The 18754-nt window shown below is 49.4% G+C and overlaps 1 protein-coding gene across 1 annotated transcript in view; it reads right to left on the bottom strand.

The window, feature by feature from the left end:
- LOC116363223 (probable lysosomal cobalamin transporter) overlaps positions 1 to 18439 on the bottom strand; it is a 118625-nt gene extending 100186 nt beyond the window's left edge. The window contains exon 1 of the mRNA XM_031817028.1: positions 18368 to 18439. The gene's annotated coding sequence lies outside the window, so the exon portion shown is untranslated. The remainder of the gene's footprint in view (positions 1 to 18367) is intronic.
- Between the last annotated feature and the right edge of the window lie 315 nt (positions 18440 to 18754).

The raw sequence follows: 18754 nt of genomic DNA, 5'->3' as shown, positions 1-18754 counted from the left end.
AACCTCTATGGATCCAAACCACACCAAGGTCATCCCCATATCTCTGTATCTGTATCAAAATCAACATCTCCTTCTAACGGGATCAAAAATAAATCAACCCTGAAAACAAGTCCCTCATGTCATGCAGCACATCCTATTCCTCCATAACAAGTCCCTCATGTCATGCAGCACATCCTATTCCTACATAACAAGTCCCTCATGTCATGCAGCACATCCTATTCCTCCATAACAAGTGTCTCATGTCATGCAGCACATCCTATTCCTCCATAACAAGTCCCTCATGTCATGCAGCACATCCTATTCCTCCATAACAAGTCCCTCATGTCATGCAGCACATCCTATTCCTCCATAACAAGTCCCTCATGTCATGCAGCACATCCTATTCCTACATAACAAGTCCCTCATGTCATGCAGCACATCCTATTCCTCCATAACAAGTCCCTCATGTCATGCAGCACATCCTATTCCTCCATAACAAGTCCCTCATGTCATGCAGCACATCCTATTCCTACATAACAAGTCCCTCATGTCATGCAGGACATCCTATTCCTCCATAACAAGTCCCTCATCCTCCACACACTCTCTCTCACACACACACACACACACACACACACACACACACACACACACACACACATCTTCTCAGCTGTGCAGGACCTGCGAATGATTGTCACAAGCTTGTAAATTAGCACAGTCTGCCAGTATAGCAGCATTACCCTCTTGGCCTGTGCCGAGCCTCATCACATTACAAATCAGCCTGTTTGATCATTTGCTGTTGTATTAGATTCTCTGCAGACCGACCTCCAGGGCCTGACCGTCCTATTTCGGAGCAACACCAAGAATACTGATGACAGAATATGCCACACACACAGACACCCCCCCACCCCTCCTCCCCCAAGCTGCAAGAGGAATTTCTCCACATGATCTCTGACTGCAATAGAATCCAAATCGATACCATAAAAAAAAACAATATATCCTTCCATTAATTAGGAAAAGGTGGATGACTGTGGCCCGGGGACCCGGACACAAAGTATGATGTTAAATTCCATCATGTGAGAATGAGGTTTGGATTACGACATGAAAATGCAATGTTATGTCAGCCAGGCTAACTGCCCTCTAAATGGAGAAAGATTCATTGCTACAGCCCACATTGTACAGGCATAAAGCGCACATTGTTCATGTCATGCATGATATAGCTGAGACCTAGGCCTATTCAATTGGATGGTGACCTCAGTATGTGGTGTCCGAGACCAACCCACTGCACTGTTCATTTCATCATCTCGGTCGTTTGGAGAACTGCACAAAAATCCCTGAGACGTTTAAAAGGTTGAAGACAGCCCTTTTGAACTGTTTTCTATGGTGCGTTATCTGATTGAAAAGCAGAGTCTCTAGTCCTCTTGTAAGAGATACTAAATCTGGGCTTAATTCAGCTTGCCTGGCGCAATGGGCCAATAGAGTAGTCCCCAATACGGTAGCCATATATGCCTATATGGCTCTCCAGCCAAGCTAGAGCAAACACCATAACTGGTTGAAAGATTTCAAATAGGGTTTGAACTCAGGTCTTGTGGAACTCTGCAGGGCTCCTTGTCCTGGCTCTGCAGGAGGCAGAGTCCACAGGGCTCCTTGTCCTGGTGTTGCAGGAGGCAGAGTCCACAGGGCTTCTTGTCCTGGCTCTGCAGGAGGCAGAGTCCACAGGGCTCCTTGTCCTGGCGTTGCAGGCAGAGTCCACAGGGCTCCTTGTCCTGGCGTTGCAGGAGGCAGAGTCCACAGGGCTCCTTGTCCTGGCGTTGCAGGAGGCAGAGTCCACAGGGCTCCTTGTCCTGGCGTTGCAGGAGGCAGAGTCCACAGGGCTCCTTGTCCTGGCGTTGCAGGAGGCAGAGTCCACAGGGCTCCTTGTCCTGGCGTTGCAGGAGGCAGAGTCCACAGGGCTCCTTGTCCTGGCATTGCAGGAGGCAGAGTCCACAGGGCTTCTTGTCCTGGCGCTGCAGGAGGCAGAGCTGCATCAATTTCTTGGAGTGGCCGTGCAATACAAGACATGAATAGTGGATTGATGTGGACCTCGCGCACACACACACACACACACACACACACACACACCAGGGGAAGGGCAGGATGGGCAGCTTCTTGATGCAATACATTATCATAATGAGCCACTGACCCAAAAGACCGGCACACAGGCCACTTTCTGAAGGGAACTCATTCATTACAGTTCATTCACCTCCTTCATAACACCGGTGCATTAAAGTGATATTTAACCGTACCATGGGCCGAGGAGATTGAACAACCTATTCCTTGATAGTTCCAGTAGTGTTCTTCGGTGACCTGGCCTCCAAACCTTACAGAACACAAGTGGAGGTAAACTGAGGAGAGAAGAAGAAGATAGAGGCCTTGCCAGAAGTGCTTTCACCTGGCAGGCTGTTCAAACTATTATTTAGTAAAAGAACAGATAGAAGTGGAGGAAAAAGGGAAGTAGAAAGTGTTCAGTGTTGACCATGTGAAGTTCTGCAGCCCACTGGAGAACAGACACGTACTGTAGCTACATACTTCTTCAGCCAAGACAATTAGGCTTTACACTCCCATGTCCATCCTTCTGTGCACCATCTAATACCAGCTTCACACCACGGTGCCAACCTGAACTGCACCCTGCTGGCTTAGATATCTGGTCTGTTCCCATTGTGGTTCCAGTACTACGGTGGATATGTAACCAGGCCAGCACTAAGCTCTGCTAGGCACGGCTGGCTCACTAGTGAGAATCAAAGCTAAAAGTGGGGCCTATGGGATACCCTGCAGGCCCGGGTCAACACAAGGTCCCTTTAAAGAGAACAGGGTGCCATTCAGGAAGCAGTCCGACACTCTTAACTGGTTGAAGGCTTGAAGCAGGGCTGTCAAATGAGAAGAAAGCTGCAGGAGAGTGGGTACAGAGGGGATGTGAGGTGTAACACAGAGGACAGTGGGTACAGAGGGGATGTGAGGTGTAACACACAGGACAGTGGGTACAGAGGGGATGTGAGGTGTAACACACAGGACAGTGGAAACAGAGGGGATGTGAGATGTAACACACAGGACAGTGGGTACAGAGGGGATGTGAGGTGTAACACACAGGGCAGTGGGTACAGAGGGGATGTGAGGCGTAACACACAGGACAGTGGGTACAGAGGGGATGTGAGGTGTAACACACAGGACAGTGGGTACAGAGGGGATGTGAGGTGTAACACACAGGACAGTGGGTACAGAGGGGATGTGAGGTGTAACACACAGGTCAGTGGGTACAGAGGGGATGTGAGGTGTAACACACAGGACAGTGGGTACAGAGGGGATGTGAGGTGTAACACACAGGACAGTGGGTACAGAGGGGATGTGAGGTGTAACACACAAGGGTTCTGGTTCTGTACATGTTCTGATAGTTTAATTTAAAACAGTACACACGCAGGTGAACACACCAGTAACTCAGAGACAGGTTGTTCTGACATGCTCAACCTTCTGTCCTACAGTATTCCTCTTTACCTCTACCTGGGGTGGTTTACTCTACCTGGGGTGGTTTACTCTACCTGGGGTTGGATGGGTGGTTTACTCTACCTGGGGTGGTTTACTCTACCTGGAGTGGTTTACTCTACCTGGGGTTGGATGGGTGGTTTACTCTACCTGGGGTGGTTTACTCTACCTGTGGTTGGATGGGTGGTTTACTCTACCTGGGGTGGTTTACACTACCTGGGGTGGTTTACTCTACCTGGGGTTGTATGGGTGGTTTACTCTACCTGGGGTGGTTTACTCTACCTGGGGTTGGATGGGTGGTTTACTCTACCTGGGGTGGTTTACTCTACCTGGGGCTGGATGGGTGCTTTACTCTACCTGGGGTGGTTTACTCTACCTGGGGTTGGATGGGTGGTTTACTCTACCTGGGGTTCAAATCTCCGAGCCGACTATGTGAAAAATCTGCCGGTGTGCCCTTGAGCAAGGCACTTAACCCTAATTGCGCCTGTAAGTCGCTCTGGATAAGAGCATCTGCTAAATTATGCAAATGTAAATAATTAGGGACAAAGCACCCCACAAAACACATACTTTCTCTCACACACCTCCCCTAGAATACACACGCGTTGACCATGAGGATTGCATACCTACATCCTCTCTAGCACCTCTTCCTTCCCCAAAATGAGGGTGCATGGGGGCGGGAACGCAGCAGAAGAAACTGAAAGTCATGATTTATTTAGAGAGCTCAGGGTTGTTAGGCCTGTTGCTAGAGGGGCTTATCTTGCATCACTACTTTGAAGTGCTCAATGCTCAACAACCGGCCCGGCCTGAGAACAAGACGCCTCAACGGAGAGAGAGAAGCAGCTGATTAGAGTTCATCTGAGTTTGGGATGTTTGGGACATTAACCTTTTGTAAATGCAAGGTCAAATGTGTCAGATGTGGGTCCATATTCAAAGAGCTTGTCAGAGTAGGAGTGGTGATCTAGGATCAGGTTCAGCCTCTTATTCATTATGTTCTAAAAGGCAAAAGCGATCCTAATTATCCAACCTTATCAGCACTCCTTATCAGAAATACTTGATGAATAGGGACCCAGATCCTACGGCAATTCACAATCAGAATAGACTGGGAGACAGGTTTAGCTCTCTGGATCCAATGTGAATGTTGGTAAGTCGCTTTGGATGAAAGCCTCGGCTAAATGGCATATTAATACTATTATATTATAATATTGAGCACCCGGTGTCACAGGAAGAAGATCATGAAGGACCTCAGCTACCCGAGCCACGGCCTGTTCACCCGCTACAATCTAGAAGATCACGAAGGACCTCAGCTACCCGAGCCACGGCCTGTTCACCCCGCTACAATCTAGAAGATCACGAAGGACCTCAGCTAACCGTGCCACGGCCTGTTCACCCCGCTACAATCTAGAAGATCACGAAAGACCTCAGCTACCCGAGCCACGGCCTGTTCACCCCGCTACAATTTAGAAGATCACGAAGGACCTCAGCTACCCGAGCCACCGCCTGTTCACCCCTCTACAATCTAGAAGATCACGAAGGACCTCAGCTACCCGAGCCACGGCCTGTTCACCCCGCTACAATCTAGAAGATCATGAAGGACCTCAGCTACCCGAGCCACGGCCTGTTCACCCCGCTACAATCTAGAAGATCACGAAGGACCTCAGCTACCCGAGCCACGGTCTGTTCACCCCGCTACAATATAGAAGATTGTGGATGGGGATGGGGGCTGAGGTGGAGTGGGTTGAGGTGTGGATGGGGACTGAGGGGGGGGATGGGTGTGGGTGGGGACTGAGGGGGGAATGGGTTGGGGTACTTTTCTTAGTATTTTGTTATTTGAGCAGATGATTAGGCTTCTATTATTGTTTGTTCTCTGAAGAGGTTTAAAGCTCATCAACTTGATGATTAAGTGTGTGGATCGTATCTTTCAAGGAACAAAATGAAACAAGGATTATGGTTGCAAAGGGTTGGAAACTTTCCCCTAAATTTTGGGAATTCTTCCTGAAATGTTCCATGGGAAGTTAAGCCTGGGAAATTTGAAGATTTTGCTTTAATTCTTTGCTTATAACAGTGAACCTTTTTAAATGGGATACATAAGGCAATTCTAGGTCTTCTGGCATATTTTGGTTAAACTATCCCCAAGTCAATGGAAATACTACCCTCTGCATGCACAGTGAATTTTCCATCACATTTCTGGTAAGTTTTGATTAAAATACTGGGTGGGGTGAATACTAGTAGTTAAGTAGCCTACAGCAAAGTGCGTTTAAATCATGTCTAACTTGTTTACAATTGCTGCTAGTTAGTTTTTGCTACCATGTGAGTTTTAGCTTGATTGAGCCTGCTAACTGAGGAGTGTTAATTCACCGGTTTCCATACTTTTCATTTTAAAACATTTAACTTACAAAGGAGTTGTTTAATCTAACTGCTTAAATATGTATCTGTACATGGAATTGTATTTTTTTTTTTTTATACATTTTCTTCTAATCTTTACAGGAAAATGCCATGGGCACTGTCTGATGTGTGGAGACATTTGCAAATTGTGTGCCAAATCATATGTGAAGAATGCAACAAAGATACAGAATCATCTGGCCAAGTGCATAAAGTTCCCTCAGCACTCACAACAAGCAATCTCTGACAAAAGTCCCTCTACTTTTACTCGAGGTGAAAATGATGAATCCGACACCTTATCGATAGCAACAGCTCATGGTCGTCCTGGAATCAGAAGGTTTTTTGACTCAATGGAGGAACGTAGTCAGAGAAATGCTGATGAATGTCTTGCTCGAGCTGTGTATGCAACTGGTTCACTTCTGATGCTCACAGGCAATGTGTATTGGAAGAGATTTCTGAATGTTTTTCACCCAGCAAACACCCCTCCAACCAGACATGCTTTATCTACTCATTTGCTGGATGCAGAGTTCAACAGAGTTCAAGTGAAGGTCAAGCAAAGCTGAAGGCAGTCATCAATGACCTTGACCACAGAAGGTATTTGCACTGGTGACAGACAATGCCATGAACACGAAGGCTGCTTGGTCTAAGGAGGAGTCCTACCTTCACATCACACCCATTGGCTGTGCTGCTCATGCATTGAATCTGCTCCTCAAGGACATCATGGCACTGAAAACCATGGATACACTCTACAAGAGAGCCAAGGACATGATTAGGTATGTGAAGGGTCATCAAGCTATAGCAGCAAAGTGAGAAGAATAAGAGCACCACATTGAAGCGGTCATCATGTTTGACAGTCTCCTGGAGGGGAAGGAGTCTCTCCAGGAAATGGCCGTATCACAGTCTGCCGATATGGACAGCCCCATCAAGAGGATCCTCCTGGTTGATGTATTTTGGGAGAGAGTGGTAAGCAGCCTGAAACTCCTGAAACCTATAGCAGTAGCCATTGCACGGATTGAGGGAGACAATGCCATCCTGTCTGACATTCAGACTCTGCTTGCAGATGTAAGAGAATAAATCCGTACTGCCCTGCCCACTTCACTGTTGCTCCAAGCAGAGGAAAATGCAGTTCTGAAATACATCAAAAAGCATGAAGATTTCTGCCTGAAGCCCAAACACGCCGCAGCGTACATGTTGGACCCCAAGTATACTGGCAAGAGCATCCTGTCTGGTGCAAAGCTCAACAAGGCCTATGGTGTCATCACTTCTGTGTCTCGCCACCTTGGCCTGGTTGAAGGCAAGGTTCTTGGCAGTCTGGTGAAGTACACTTCCAAGCAAGGGCTTTGGGATGGAGATGCAATATGGCAGTCGTGCCAACATATCTCATCAGCCACCTGGTGGAAGGGACTTTGTGGATCTGAGGCTCTTTCCCCTGTTGCCTCCATCATCCTCCAAATCCCACCAACATCAGCTGCCTCAGAGCGCAACTGGTCCTTGTTTAGAAACACACCAAAGCACTAAACAGGCAGACCAACACAAGGGTTGAAAAATTGGTGGCCATCCGGGCTTTTTGAGCCTGACAACAAGCCATCCTCAACCAGGTTGGAAAGTGACCGTGAAGATGAGGCCTCAGAGTCTGATGTTCAAGAGGTGGACATTGAGGAGGTCCAGGGAGAAGACATTGAAGCCTGAGAGGAAGACAACCAAAGCTTTAGTTTCTAGACTATCATTTTACAGATGAAAATGTTGAAAATGTTTTTTGGGGAGATGCGATGGATCATTGGGGATCATTCAATATTCCCTTTCTTTTGCTGTTCAGTGAAATCATCCCGTGTGAAGAGTCAACTCATTTAATTAAAGTTCAATTCGTAACTAAATTGTTTTATTTAATAATTTGCAATTATGTCTATTTATGATGAGGTAAAAGGTTTATATTTCTGTCTCCATATTTTGGTAAATATATCCATGGCAAAAAACATCTACATTTAAATGGTATTAATATTAATTTGCATATATTGCCGTTAATTCCCATATATTCCCATGGAAAGTTTCCACCTCTGAATATTCCTCAAAACGTGCAACCCTAACCAGCATAGACAAAACTGTGATTGAAGCGAGAGAGAAGATAGACAAATGTGTTTATTTTACCTTTATTTAAATAGGCAAGTCAGTTAAGAACAAATTCTTATTTTCAATGACGGCCTAGGAACAGTGGGTTAACTGCCATGTTCGGGGGCAGAACCACAGATTTGTACCTTGTCAGCTCGGGGATTCGATCTTGCAACCTTTCGGTTACTAGTCCAGAGAGAGAGAGAGAGAGAGAGGGAGAGGGAGAAAGAGAGAGAGAGCAAGGGAGGATAAATAGATAGGAGAGATAGAGAGGGAGACAGGGAGAGAGGGAGAGAGATTTTGACAACCCCTGTCAATCTACCTTTGAATAAAAATCCTGCTTTCAAGGTTAGATCAGGAGGAACCCTCTTTAGAAGCCTTGGTGGCTGTGGTGTTGAGGCTCAGATATACATGGAGCTTCAGCTCCCCCTACTGGTGAATAAAAACACACCCCTCCCCCTTCCGTCCCTCACAGGATGCAGAAGAGGAGAGAATGAGAGGAGGAAAAATACACTCAATCAATAACTCTAATTCAACATGAAATACAGCGGTAGGAGCCCTGAGAAATACCTTCAAAATCCAGCTATGGGATTTAACCCTGCTACTACATGGGATGTGTCCAGGATGAGAACTTCTACAAGTCGCTGTCGTTGTCAAATAGCCAACATGTTGCAGTTCTCCCTGCATCTGATTACCCCTCTGTACCACTGCAGTGTATCTGCATGCTGCCACGGGGAATAGATTCAAGTGGATCACTGCAACAATCTGCCTTAGACTTAGAGTACAGACCTTCTATAGAGGATGGTAAAACCCTGTCTACAATATCTGATTCTAGTTATATTACAGTAGAGACCTTCTATAGAGGATGGTAAACACTGTCTACAATATCTGATTCTAGTTATATTACAGTAGAGACCTATAGATGATGGTAAAACACTGTCTACAATATCTGATTCTAGTTATATTACAGTAGAGACCTATAGAGGATGGTAAAACACTGTCTACAATATCTGATTCTAGTTATATTACAGTAGAGACCTATAGAGAATGGTAAACACTGTCTACAATATCTGATTCTAGTTATATTACAGTAGAGACCTATAGAAGATGGTAAAGCACCGTCTACAATATCTGATTCTAGTTATATTACAGTAGAGACCTATAGAGGATGGTAAACACTGTCTACAATATCTGATTCTAGTTATATTACAGTAGAGACCTATAGAGGATGGTAAACACTGTCTACAATATCTGATTCTAGTTATATTACAGTACAGACCTTCTATAGAGGATGGTAAAACCCTGTCTACAATATCTGATTCTAGTTATATTACAATAGAGACCTATAGAGGATGGTAAACACTGTCTACAATATCTGATTCTAGTTATATTACAGTACAGACCTTCTATAGAGGATGGTAAACACTGTCTACAATATCTGATTCTAGTTATATTACAGTACAGACCTTCTATAGAGGATGGTAAACACTGTCTACAATATCTGATTCTAGTTATATTACAGTACAGACCTTCTATAGAGGATGGTAAAACACTGTCTACAATATCTGATTCTAGTTATATTACAATAGAGACCTTCTATAGAGGATGGTAAACACTGTCTACAATATCTGATTCTAGTTATATTACAGTACAGACCTTCTATAGAGGATGGTAAATACTGTCTACAATATCTGATTCTAGTTATATTACAGTAGAGACCTATAGAGAATGGTAAACACTGTCTACAATATCTGATTCTAGTTATATTACAGTAGAGACCTATAGAGAATGGTAAACACCGTCTACAATATCTGATTCTAGTTATATTTCTAAACATCTCACTCTCTAAGTCCCTAGTCAGATTGACCTTGACTCATTGAAAGGATTGCAAGCTCTTTGATTCACTAGCTACCAAATAAATGATTTCTTCCTCATAAAAAAAGCTGTTTTCGATGAAAGTGTTGACTCCTCAGTTTATTTTGAGAACTATTTGCTCCTGATACTCCTCCCCCTCTGTTTCTGGCTGCCATGACAACATCCATTTTATCAAGACAGCCATTTCAATTGTTCTCACTACAAGGGGACAGACTAGTTGAGCTGAAAGAGTCTAGACACCAAATAATACACTTGTTATCATAAACACCAGTGACTATAATACACTTGTTATCAGAAACACCAGTGACAAAAAGACACTTGTTATCAGAAACACCAGTGACAAAAAGACACTTGTTATCATAAACACCAGTGACAAAAATACACTTTTTTATCATAAACACCAGTGACTATAATACACTTGTTATCAGAAACACCAGTGACAGAAAGACACTTGTTATCAGAAACACCAGTGACAGAAAGACACTTGTTATCATAAACACCAGTGACAGAAAGACACTTGTTATCAGAAACACCAGTGACAAAAAGACACTTGTTATCAGAAACACCAGTGACAGAAAGACACTTGTTATCATAAACACCAGTGACAGAAAGACACTTGTCAAAAACACCAGTGACAGAAAGACACTTGTTATCAGAAACACCAGTGACTATAAGACACTTGTTATCAGAAACACCAGTGCCAGAAAGACACTTGTTATCAGAAACAAGAGAAACCAATGCATGTTGCTGCTAATGCGAATAAGCCTCGTCAATGGCTTTGAAGAGTCACATCATTTCGATATGTTTTATGTACTGTATGTTTAAACCAACAGCCTTGAACCTTCCTGATCGACTGCCGAAGGTTATTTCCACAGCACAAAACACACACGCTTCTGCAGCATAGACAGGCTCCCTTAGTCACCATCACATTGACACACGATGTCACATGCTAGGGTATGCAAGCTCTTTAAAGCCTCTCCCCTGCTCCCTCCTCCTTTCTGGGTGAAAAAGGAATCATAGTCTCTCAACCATGACAAAACAAAACAACTGCCAGCCAGCCCAGCGGATCTGTCCAGCTTCTGTCAAACTCAACGCTGTAATTGGAGGAATGACACGTCCCCCATTTAAAGCCGGACTCTTTATATAGATAATACACAATCCCATAGTGAGTTTCTAGAGAGACAATCTCTCTTTAAGGATGTATAATCCTGCTCAACAGGGATTTTACCCCACTGTTCTGTTCTTTGTGCTTCACTTTGCTTTCTTACTGTCCTTATTTAACCCATTACAGTGTCAGCCCTGTCTAAGCCGGGGCAGTGTTGGAATAAGCTATATGGAATTGTTTTAACAGACGTTGGACTGTTCGGAAGCTACAGACGATTTTGTAAGAAGAACGATTTCGGGATATCACAGGGTCTAACAAACACCACTCTAGCTCTGTCCCCTTTCACCGAAGATGCGGAAGTGCAACATTGGCAGATGCAGTGGACTGAGACGCATCCAATGCAAAAAAACAGATATCTAAAGTTTAACAGACTGTTTTTATGGGAATTGTATTATGCAAATAAGATTGCGCAGACATCACCTCTAGGGGTTAAAGAGTGGATGATTACGCTGGCCAGTTCTGGAGGATAGAGATGTTGCTGCTATTTTCATCTTTGCTGGGTTGACCCCATGGTGTTAGCGAGGCTTGGTGTGAGAGAGGCTTGGTGTGAGAGAGGCTTGGTGTGAGACGGGCTTGGTGTGAGAGAGGCTTGGTGTGAGAGAGGCTTGGTGTGAGAGAGGCTTGGTGTGAGAGAGGCTTGGTGTGAGCGAGGCTTGGTGTGAGAGAGGCTTGGTGTGAGAGAGGCTTGGTGTGAGAGAGGCTTGGTGTGAGAGAGGCTTGGTGTGAGAGAGGCTTGGTGTGAGAGGGCTTGGTGTGAGAGAGGCTTGGTTTCTAGCCACTCTGCCCTCTACTTCCGGCCACTCTGCCCTCTACTTCCAGCCACTCTGCCCTCTACTTCCAGCCACTCTGCCCTCTACTTCCAGCCACTCTGCCCTCTACTTCCAGCCACTCTGCCCTCTACTTCCAGCCACTCTGTCCTCTACTTCCAGCCACTCTGTCCTCTACTTCCAGCCACTCTGTCCTCTACTTCCAGCCACTCTGTCCTCTACTTCCAGCCACTCTGTCCTCTACTTCCAGCCACTCTGTCCTCTACTTCCAGCCACTCTGTCCTCTACTTCCAGCCACTCTGTCCTCTACTTCCAGCCACTCTGCCCTCTACTTCCAGCCACTCTGCCCTCTACTTCCAGCCACTCTGCCCTCTACTTCCAGCCACTCTGCCCTCTACTTCCAGCCACTCTGCCTCTACTTCCAGCCACTCTGTCCCTCTACTTCCAGCCACTCTGCCCTCTACTTCCAGCCACTCTTGCCCTCTACTTCCAGCCACTCTGCCCTCTACTTCCAGCCACTCTGCCTCTACTTCCAGCCACTCTGTCCTCTACTTCCAGCCACTCTGTCCTCTACTTCCAGCCACTCTGTCCTCTACTTCCAGCCACTCTGTCCTCTACTTCCAGCCACTCTGTCCTCTACTTCCAGCCACTCTGTCCTCTACTTCCAGCCACTCTGTCCTCTACTTCCAGCCACTCTGTCCTCTACTTCCAGCCACTCTGTCCTCTCCATCTTCCTCCATCCACTCTGTCCTCTCCTCTCCTCCATCCACTCTGTCCTCTCCTCTCCTCCATCCACTCTGTCCTCTCCTCTCCTCCATCCACTCTGTCCTCTCCTCTCCTCCCTCCACTCTGTCCTCTCCTCCCTCCACTCTATTCTGTCCTCCCTCCACTCCACCCTCTCCTGCCTCCATCCTCTCCTCCCTCCCACCACTCTACAACACCGTACTCTCCTCTCCTCCCTCTCCCACCTCTACACCGTCCTCTACTAACAAACAAAACACGTCTACCTCCTCCTCCTCCTACCCTCCCACCACTCTACAAACAAAAACAAACAACCGTCCTCTCTCCTCCCTCCCACCACTCGACAAACCCGTCCTCCTCCCTCCTCCCACCACTCTAACGCCGTCTCCCGTCCTCCCTCCCACCACTCTTAACCTAAAACAAACGGTGCCGTCCTCCATCCTCCCTCCACCACTCTACTACGGCCGTCTCACGTCCTCCTCCCACCACTCTACCTCCTCCAGCCCACTGTCCTCTACTTCCAGCCACTCTGTCCTCTACTTCCAGCCACTCTGTCCTCTACTTCCAGCCACTCTGTCCTCTACTTCCAGCCACTCTGTCCTCTACTTCCAGCCACTCTGTCCTCTACTTCCAGCCACTCTGTCCTCTACTTCCAGCCACTCTGTCCTCTACTTCCAGCCACTCTGTCCTCTACTTCCAGCCACTCTGTCCTCTACTTCCAGCCACTCTGTCCTCTACTTCCAGCCACTCTGTCCTCTACTTCCAGCCACTCTGTCCTCTACTTCCAGCCACTCTGTCCTCTACTTCCAGCCACTCTGTCCTCTACTTCCAGCCACTCTGTCCTCTACTTCCAGCCACTCTGTCCTCTACTTCCAGCCACTCTGTCCTCTCCTCTCCTCCATCCACTCTGTCCTCTCCTCTCCTCCTCCACTCTGTCCTCTCTCCTCCCCTCCACTCTATTCTGTCCTCCCTCCCCTCCACCCTCTCCTGCCTCCATCCTCTCCTCCCCTCCCACCACTCTACACCGTCCTCTCCTCCCTCCCACCACTCCTACACCGGTACTCTCCTCTCCTCCTTCCCACCCTCTACACCGTCCTCTCCTCCCTCCCACCACTCTACACCCGTCCTCATCCTCCCCTCCTCCCACCACTCTACGCCGTCCTCTCCCCTCCCACCACTCTACGCCGTCCTCTCCTCTCCTCCCTCCACCACTCTAACGCCGTCTCTCCTCCCTCCCCACCACTCTACACTGTCCTCTCCTCCCTCCACCACTCTACACTGTCCTCTCCTCCCTCCCACCACTCTACACCGTCCTCTCCTCCCTCCCGCCACTCTACACCGTCCTCTCCTCCCTCCCACACTCTACACCGTCTCTCCTCTCCTCCCTCCACACCACTCTACAACCGTCCTCTCCTTCCTCCCACCACTCTTACACCGTCCTAATCCTCTCCTCCCTCCCCTCCACTCTACTACCGTCTCTCTCCTCTCATCCCTCCCACCAGTCTACGCCGTCCCTTCTCCTCCCTTCCACCCACTCAACGCCGTCCTCTCCTCCCTCCCACCACTCTACGCCCGTCCTCTCCTCCCTCCCACCAACTCTACGCCGTCCTCTCCTCCCTCACCACCACTGCTACGCCGTCCTCTCCTCCCCTCCCACCCACTCTACGCCGTGCCTCTCCTCGCCTCCCACCACTCTACACCGTCCTCTCCTCCCTCCCACCACTCTACACCGTCCTCTCGCTCCCTCCCACGCACCTCTACGCCCTCCTCTTCTCCCTCCCTCCACATGGTCCTACTCCTCCCTCCTCACACACTCTACATACCGTGCCTCTCCTCCCTCCCACCACTCTACACCGTCCTCTTCCTCCCCTCCCACCACTTCTACACCGTGCCCTCTCCTCGCTTCCCACCACTCTACAAAGCCCGGTCCTCTCCTCGCTCCACCACTCTACACCGTCCTCTCCTCCCTCCCACCACCTCTACACCGTCCTCTCCACCCTCCCACCACTCTACACTGTCCTCTCCTCTCCTCCCCTTCCACCACTCTACACCATCCTCTCCTCCCTCCCACCACTCTACACCGTCCTCTCCTCTCCTCCCTCCCACCACTCTACACCGTCCTCTCCTCCCTCCCACCACTCTACACCATCCTCTCCTCCCTCCCCACCACTCTACACCGTCCTCTGCTCCCTCCCACCACTCTACACCGTCCTCTCCTCGCTCCCACCACTCTACACCGTCCTCTCCTCCCTCCCGCCACTCTACCCCGTCCTCTCCTACCTCCCACCACTCTACACCATCCTCTCCTCCCTCCCACCACTCTACACTGTCCTCTCCTCTCCTCCCTCCACCACTCTACACCGTCCTCTCCTCCCTCCCACCACTCTACACCGTCCTCTCCTCTCCTCCCTCCCACCACTCTACACCGTCCTCTCCTCCCTCCCACCACTCTACATCGTCCTCTCCCTCCTCCCTCCACCACCCTACACCGTCCTCTCCTCGCTCCCACCACTCTACACCGTCCTCTCCTCCCTCCCGCCACTCTACACCGTCCTCTCCTCCCTCCCACCACTCTACACCGTCCTCTCCTCCCTCCCCACCACTCTACACCGTCCTCTCCACATGGTCCTCTCCTCCCTTCCACCACTCTATGCCGTCCTCTCCTCTCCTCCCTCCCACCACTCTACACCGTCCTCTCCTCCCACCCACCACTCTACACTGTCCTCTCCTCTCCTCCCTCCCTCCACTCTACACCGTCCTCTCCTCCCTCCCACCACTCTAACACCGTCCTTTACTCCTCCCACACTCTACGCAGTCCTCTCCTCCCTCCCACCACTCTACACCGTCCTCCCTCCCTGCCTCTGTCCTCCCACCACTCTACACCGTCCTCTCCTCTCTCCCACCACTCTACAACCGTTCTCTCCTCCCTCCCACCACTCTACACCGTCCTCTCCTCCCTCCCACCACTCTACACCCTCCTCTCCTCTCCTCCCTCCCACCACTCTACGCCGTCCTCTCCTCCCTCCCACCACTCTACGCCGTCCTCTCCTCCCTCCCACCACTCTACACTGTCCTCTCCTCTCCTCCCTCCCACCACTCTACACTGTCCTCTCCTCCCTCCCACCACTCTACACTGTCCTCTCCTCTCCTCCCTCTCACCACTCTACACTGTCCTCTCCTCTCCTCCCTCCCACCACTCTACACTGTCCTCTCCTCTCCTCCCTCCCACCACTCTACGCCCTCCTCTCCTCCCTCCCACCACTCTACGCTGTCCTCTCCTCTCCTCCCTCCCACCACTCTACGCTGTCCTCTCCTCTCCTCCCTCCCACACTCTACGCCGTCCTCTCCTCTCCTCCCTCCACCACTCTACACCGTCCTCTCCTCCCTCCCACCACTCTACACCGTCCCCTCCTCCCTCCCACCACTCTACACCGTCCTCTCCTCCCTCCCACCACTCTACGCTGTCCTCTCCTCCTTCCCACCACTCTACGCCGTCCTCTCCTCCTTCCCTCCACTCTATACTGTCCTCCCTCCCTGCCTCTGTCCTCCCTCCTTCCCTCCACTCTATACTGTCCTCCCTCCATTCTGTCCTCTCTTCCTCCGTCCCTCCCTCCCCCCTGTCCTCTCCTTCCCCCTACCTCCCTCCACTCTGTCCTCTCCTCCCCCTCCCTCCCTCCACTCTGTCCTCTCCTCCCCCTCCCTCCCTCCACTCTGCCCCCCCCCCCCTCCCTCCCTCCACTCTGTCCTCTCCTCCCCCCCTCCACTCTGTCCTCTCCTCCCCCTCCCTCCCTCCACTCTGTCCCCCCCCCTCCCTCCCTCCACTCTGTCCTCTCCTCCCCCTCCTTCCCTCCACTCTGTCCTCCCCCCTCTCTCCACTATGTCCCCCCCCCTCCCTCCACTATGCCCCCCCCTCCCTCCCTCCACTCTGTCCCCCCCCCCCTCCCTCCCTCCACTCTGTCCTCTCCTCCCCCTTCTTCCCTCCACTCTGTCCTCCCCCCTCTCTCCACTATGTCCCCCCCCCTCCCTCCCACCACTCTACACCGTCCTCTCCTCCCTCCCACCACTCTACACCGTCCCCCTCCTCCCTCCCACCACTCTACACCGTCCTCTCCTCCCTCCCACCACTCTACGCTGTCCTCTCCTCCTTCCCACCACTCTACGCCGTCCTCTCCTCCTTCCCTCCACTCTATACTGTCCTCCCTCCCTGCCTCTGTCCTCCCTCCTTCCCTCCACTCTATACTGTCCTCCCTCCACTCTGTCCTCTCTTCCTCCGTCCCTCCCTCCCCCCTGTCCTCTCCTTCCCCCTACCTCCCTCCACTCTGTCCTCTCCTCCCCCTCCCTCCCTCCACTCTGTCCTCTCCTCCCCCTCCCTCCCTCCACTCTGCCCCCCCCCCTCCCTCCCTCCACTCTGTCCTCTCCTCCCCCTCCCTCCCTCCACTCTGTCCTCTCCTCCCCCTCCCTCCCTCCACTCTGTCCCCCCCCCTCCCTCCCTCCACTCTGTCCTCTCCTCCCCCTCCTTCCCTCCACTCTGTCCTCCCCCCTCTCTCCACTATGTCCCCCCCCCTCCCTCCACTATGCCCCCCCCCTCCCTCCCTCCACTCTGTCCCCCCCCCCCCTCCCTCCCTCCACTCTGTCCTCTCCTCCCCCTTCTTCCCTCCACTCTGTCCTCCCCCCTCTCTCCACTATGTCCCCCCCCCCCTCCCTCCCTCCACTCTGTATGCAGAGAGAGATATGATGCTTCCACGTACTGTAAGCTAAGTACCTTGAGATAGAACTGACAAATCTGAGTAGAACTGCTGTACCATACACAAGACAAAAGGCCATACACAAGACAAGAGGCCATTTGGCCATTAAATCAATTACATTCCTGATAGGATCCAAATCTGCATTTAAGACCTCACTACTTCTGCATTATATAAGACCCTGTAAATTCAACTCTTCCTTTGAGTGCATTTTTCATCCAAATCTTTGACAGCAACACAGAAAATCATATTAGTGGTGTCTACGACTCAGTCTAGAGGACAAAGTCAAGTAACGCATGGTGGGCAGGTGAATTGAAGTGCATGCTGGGATTTACATGCACAGTGTTGTACCTTGTCTGTCAAAGAGAAATTCTGATGACATTATGCGACTGATGGAAGTAGATTCTCTGATTGGGTAGAGTCTGGGCTGAGGAAACTAACGGCTCATGAGCAAATAGGCTAACAGAGTATTACTGCCTAGGTAGGCTAACAGGAGTATTACTGCCTAGGTAGGCTAACAGAGTATTACTGCCTAGGTAGGCTAACAGAGTATTACTGCCTAGTAGGCTAACAGAGTATTACTGCCTAGGTAGGCTAACAGAGTATTACTGCCTAGGTAGGCTAACAGAGTATTACTGCCTAGGTAGGCTAACAGAGTATTACCTGCCTAGGTAGGCTAACAGAGTATTACTGCCTAGGTAGGCTAACAGAGTATTACTGCCTAGGTAGGCTAACAGAGTATTACTGCCTAGGTAGGCTAACAGAGTATTACTGCCTAGGTAGGCTAACAGAGTATTACTGCCTAGGTAGGCTAACAGAGTATTACTGCCTAGGTAGGCTAACTGAGTATTACTGCCTAGGTAGGCTAACAGAGTATTACTGCCTAGGTAGGCTAACTGAGTATTACTGCCTAGGTAGGCTAACAGAGTATTACTGCCTAGGTAGGCTAACAGAGTATTACTGCCTAGGTAAAATAGCTAACAGAGTATTACTGCCTAGGTAGGCTAACTGAGATGAATACAGATTGTATTACTAAAATGATTTGCTGGCACTGTGCCTTGATAAATATGCCTATATGAATACAATAGTATCCTACTCACAGTAATAAGCATACAGCACAGTGTCTTCGATTTGGCCTCGTGTCTCATTGTTTTCTGCCCACTCCTGTATTGAGAAGAAATAGGACATTGATTACAATAAAGACAAACAGACCTTACACAACAACATCTGAACAGATTAAAACACTCAACAGACCTTCACAGCAACATTGATTGCAAAGCTATTTATGAAGGAGTCACGAACTAAACATACAGCTAAACATTAGTGTATAATTCCATAATCCTAGATTCACAGAGATTTCTGAGACATAGGTAATATTAAATGATAAAAGCCAGGCTAGGACGATGATGAAAACTAACACAGGGCTATTTGCCAGGCTAGGATTATGATGAAAACGGACACAGGGCTATTTGCCAGGCTAGGACTAT

Source organism: Oncorhynchus kisutch, unplaced genomic scaffold (assembly GCF_002021735.2).
Source record: "Oncorhynchus kisutch isolate 150728-3 unplaced genomic scaffold, Okis_V2 scaffold915, whole genome shotgun sequence".
Taxonomy (NCBI): Eukaryota; Metazoa; Chordata; class Actinopteri; order Salmoniformes; family Salmonidae; genus Oncorhynchus; species Oncorhynchus kisutch.
Note: the sequence above shows the minus strand (reverse complement) of the source record. Positions and strands in the feature narration are given on the sequence as shown.